This window comes from Schistocerca gregaria, unplaced genomic scaffold, assembly GCF_023897955.1.
Source record: "Schistocerca gregaria isolate iqSchGreg1 unplaced genomic scaffold, iqSchGreg1.2 ptg000623l, whole genome shotgun sequence".
NCBI lineage: Eukaryota > Metazoa > Arthropoda > Insecta > Orthoptera > Acrididae > Schistocerca > Schistocerca gregaria.
The window spans coordinates 705,001-710,000 of record NW_026062011.1 but is presented as its reverse complement, the minus strand read 5'-3'; the positions used below and the strand labels follow the sequence as shown (position 1 = coordinate 710,000).

Below are 5,000 nucleotides of genomic sequence, written 5' to 3'. Positions count from 1 at the left end.
CCCCAATCCCTAGCACGAAGGAGGTTCAGCGGGTTACCCCGACCTTTCGGCCTAGGAAGACACGCTGATTCCTTCAGTGTAGCGCGCGTGCGGCCCAGAACATCTAAGGGCATCACAGACCTGTTATTGCTCAATCTCGTGCGGCTAGAAGCCGCCTGTCCCTCTAAGAAGAAAAGTAATCGCTGACAGCACGAAGGATGTCACGCGACTAGTTAGCAGGCTAGAGTCTCGTTCGTTATCGGAATTAACCAGACAAATCGCTCCACCAACTAAGAACGGCCATGCACCACCACCCACCGAATCAAGAAAGAGCTATCAATCTGTCAATCCTTCCGGTGTCCGGGCCTGGTGAGGTTTCCCGTGTTGAGTCAAATTAAGCCGCAGGCTCCACTCCTGGTGGTGCCCTTCCGTCAATTCCTTTAAGTTTCAGCTTTGCAACCATACTTCCCCCGGAACCCAAAAGCTTTGGTTTCCCGGAGGCTGCCCGCCGAGTCATCGGAGGAACTGCGGCGGATCGCTGGCTGGCATCGTTTATGGTTAGAACTAGGGCGGTATCTGATCGCCTTCGAACCTCTAACTTTCGTTCTTGATTAATGAAAACATACTTGGCAAATGCTTTCGCTTCTGTTCGTCTTGCGACGATCCAAGAATTTCACCTCTAACGTCGCAATACGAATGCCCCCGCCTGTCCCTATTAATCATTACCTCGGGTTCCGAAAACCAACAAAATAGAACCGAGGTCCTATTCCATTATTCCATGCACACAGTATTCAGGCGGGCTTGCCTGCTTTAAGCACTCTAATTTGTTCAAAGTAAACGTGCCGGCCCACCGAGACACTCAACTAAGAGCACCCTGGTAGGATTTCAACGGGGTCCGCCTCGGGACGCGCAAGCACGCCTTCGGCTCGCCCCACCGGCAGGACGTCCCACGATACATGCCAGTTAAACACCGACGGGCGGTGAACCAACAGCGTGGGACACAAATCCAACTACGAGCTTTTTAACCGCAACAACTTTAATATACGCTATTGGAGCTGGAATTACCGCGGCTGCTGGCACCAGACTTGCCCTCCAATAGATACTCGTTAAAGGATTTAAAGTGTACTCATTCCGATTACGGGGCCTCGGATGAGTCCCGTATCGTTATTTTTCGTCACTACCTCCCCGTGCCGGGAGTGGGTAATTTGCGCGCCTGCTGCCTTCCTTGGATGTGGTAGCCGTTTCTCAGGCTCCCTCTCCGGAATCGAACCCTGATTCCCCGTTACCCGTTACAACCATGGTAGGCGCAGAACCTACCATCGACAGTTGATAAGGCAGACATTTGAAAGATGCGTCGCCGGTACGAGGACCGTGCGATCAGCCCAAAGTTATTCAGAGTCACCAAGGCAAACGGACCAGACGAGCCAATCCGATTGGTTTTGATCTAATAAAAGCGTCCCTTCCATCTCTGGTCGGGACTCTGTTTGCATGTATTAGCTCTAGAATTACCACAGTTATCCAAGTAACGTGGGTACGATCTAAGGAACCATAACTGATTTAATGAGCCATTCGCGGTTTCACCTTAATGCGGCTTGTACTGAGACATGCATGGCTTAATCTTTGAGACAAGCATATGACTACTGGCAGGATCAACCAGGGAGCTGCGTCAACGAGAGCTGAGCAGCCGGCCGCCCGGGAGTGTGTCCCGAGGGCCCGCGCGAACACGCAAGCGTCCGCTCAATTATTCTGCAAACAGGAGGAGGCTGAGCTCCCCTGCACGATACACCTCGAAACCCTCTCAGGTCCCGGCGGCGCGCAGCGCCGTCCTAAGTACTTGGTCGGGTTCGAGAGAGGCGCAATCGCCCGGAGATAGGCGAGTAGACGCTTTCAGTGCGAACACCCGTGCTCCCAACTGAGCTTGCCGCTGCCGACAGAGGCCCGGGAGCGTGCTGTCGTGGCATTGCCGGCGGGAAACAACACGCGCCACCTACGGTGACCGGCAGCTCCAACGCCAGCGCCACAGAAGGGCAAAGCCCCACTTGGGTGCAGAAGCGAACTCTCCCAGCACAGCGCACGCGCCAACACGTCCGCAGAGCTGCGATACAAACCACCTGCGAGAACCGCTGGGGGCGACCGAGCAGCAGACGGCGTCGCAACGCCGAGTGCCGGGCGGCGGCGCATCCTCAACGCACACAGTCCGCAATCGGACCAGCACACTGCAGATGTCCACCGCGCTTCGCACCGGGCTCGGCAGAACCCACTTTGGCCGCCTGGCGCCGCGCGCCGGGTGCGCCGGCGCGTAGCTGGGACGCCAGCCGGGCCCGTCGGCCGGCGCTCCTGCCACTGGGCGCCCCCCACCAGCCGGCTGTAGTGCGTGCGCTCACGCAGCGCGCGGCCAGCACGCCGCGCGGCCCCCCCTCACCGGCCGGGGACTGTCCCACCAAGCCACAGCCTCGTATCGCTTCATACCCACATGGCCAACTCAGGTTCGGGGGCATGGCGGGTACCGCCGAAACAACCGGTTCACAGATGTACCGATCGTCGCTATCACCGATGCACCTGCAGCGCGAACAACCGCTCAACAACTGATTTCCAGTTCATTTGCGGATCTTTGGCAGCAAACGTATACGTCAATCAACATTTGCGAAATCTACGATTCTGGCATGCCTGCATGTTATGTGTCACGACACGCTACATCAGCCCATATACACACTACGGCACGTACACGAGAGAACACGTGGAAGATGGTCCGCGCACGTGTGCAATGTCCCTTGCGCGGTCGACTGTCAACCGGCCTCTGTAGCATGTCGCAGATGTGGAACGCGGTCCACCGTGGTATCATGTTGTGTGGGGCAATACGATTAAATAGGAAAACCCTCGTCGCTACATCAACAGACGGCTCACGCTGATTCCCGGCAGAGGGAGGGGGGGGGGGGCCAACATGCAATACTTTCGTCCGTACCTACCACATGTCTCTACGGCGTACAACAGTGCAATCTCGCTGTAATGGGGAGACGAGACAAGTAGCATCGTGCACAACATATGGCCCTTATGATTCGCCATTGTAGGGCGCAGCCGGTGTACGGTCAAGCATGTGCCACATTATGTCACTCAGTACGTAACGACGGATGATCAGTGTGGGTTACGCGTACATCAGCGGACAGTCCACACAGGCCGTACCACAACGTACACTGACTGCATCGACAACCAAATGCAACTGAACAGCTGCAAGGCTCATTTCACAAACAAACGCCTGACCGACCAGCTTGGAAGGGCAGGAGGGGAGGGCGATATTCGTTCTGTAGCGTTACACCCTTCCAGTGGTTAGCGGGACTGTGTAGAAAGTACGCAACACTCGAAAGACATTTACGTGAGGGTACGCACCATGGCATCGAGAAATACACATGACACCAGAGGATCCAAGCAGTGAACTATGTTCAGAGGGTTGCTGTTAGGCAAAGCTACATTCCTGTGACGTTACATGTGACAGTTAAGGTGCAGTGTAAGTTAGGTTAAGGTGCAGTGTAAGTTAGGTTAAGGTGCAGTGTAAGTTAGGTTAAGGTGCAGTGTAAGTTAGGTTAAGGTGCAGTGTAAGTTAGGTTAAGGTGCAGTGTAAGTTAGGTTAAGGTGCAGTGTAACTTAGGTTAAGGTGCAGTGTAACTTAGGTTAAGGTGCAGTGTAACTTAGGTTAAGGTGCAGTGTAACTTAGGTTAAGGTGCAGTGTAAGTTAGGTTAAGGTGCAGTGTAAGTTAGGTTAAGGTGCAGTGTAACTTAGGTTAAGGTGCAGTGTAACTTAGGTTAAGGTGCAGTGTAAGTTAGGTTAAGGTGCAGTGTAAGTTAGGTTAAGGTGCAGTGTAACTTAGGTTAAGGTGCAGTGTAAGTTAGGTTAAGGTGCAGTGTAACTTAGGTTAAGGTGCAGTGTAACTTAGGTTAAGGTGCAGTGTAACTTAGGTTAAGGTGCAGTGTAAGTTAGGTTAAGGTGCAGTGTAACTTAGGTTAAGGTGCAGTGTAACTTAGGTTAAGGTGCAGTGTAACTTAGGTTAAGGTGCAGTGTAACTTAGGTTAAGGTGCAGTGTAACTTAGGTTAAGGTGCAGTGTAACTTAGGTTAAGGTGCAGCGTAACTTAGGTTAAGGTGCAGCGTAACTTAGGTTAAGGTGCAGCGTAACTTAGGTTAAGGTGCAGCGTAACTTAGGTTAAGGTGCAGCGTAACTTAGGTTAAGGTGCAGCGTAACTTAGGTTAAGGTGCAGCGTAACTTAGGTTAAGGTGCAGCGTAACTTAGGTTAAGGTGCAGCGTAACTTAGGTTAGGGGCCAACGTGGGTTAGGTTAGGGGCCAACGTGGGTTAGGTTAGGGGCCAACGTGGGTTAGGTTAGGGGCCAACGTGGGTTAGGTTAGGGGCCAACGTGGGTTAGGTTAGGGGCCAACGTGGGTTAGGTTAGGGGCCAACGTGGGTTAGGTTAGGGGCCAACGTGGGTTAGGTTAAGGGCCAACGTGGGTTAGGTTAAGGGCCAACGTGGGTTAGGTTAAGGGCCAACGTGGGTTAGGTTAAGGGCCAACGTGGGTTAGGTTAAGGGCCAACGTGGGTTAGGTTAAGGGCCAACGTGGGTTAGGTTAAGGGCCAACGTGGGTTAGGTTAAGGGCCAACGTGGGTTAGGTTAAGGGCCAACGTGGGTTAGGTTAAGGGCCAACGTGGGTAAGGTTGCCAGAGATGTGTCAAATCAGGATGTACGTTTGGCTGGTGTCAGGTGGTGGGTTGGTTCGATGTCTTTACCAGGGGTGTGGCCAAAGGGTATTTTATTACTTGTACCTTTTGTGTTGTGGCGTGGCGTTGCGTCTTGTGTTGATACTGGGTGGACCACTGTGGGTGTTGCTGGCTGATTTGAGCTGCGTTGTTTGCGGGTGATGTGAGACATTGTGTCTTATTAGTGGACGTCACGTTCCTCTTGTCGTTCTTTGGATAGTGTCCTGTGGCAGCGAGGATAAAATGGATGTTGTTGAACGCTAGTGCTTTGGTGCTTTC

At 53.2% G+C, this 5,000-nt stretch overlaps 1 non-coding gene across 1 annotated transcript in view; it reads right to left on the bottom strand.

Annotated features, from left to right (window-relative positions):
- Nucleotides 1-1,639, bottom strand: part of LOC126317211 (small subunit ribosomal RNA) — a 1,893-nt gene extending 254 nt beyond the window's left edge. Inside the window, exon 1 of the ribosomal RNA XR_007556488.1 lies at nt 1-1,639. This exon is cut by the window's left edge and continues 254 nt beyond it. This is a non-coding gene — a ribosomal RNA (small subunit ribosomal RNA).
- Between the last annotated feature and the right edge of the window lie 3,361 nt (nt 1,640-5,000).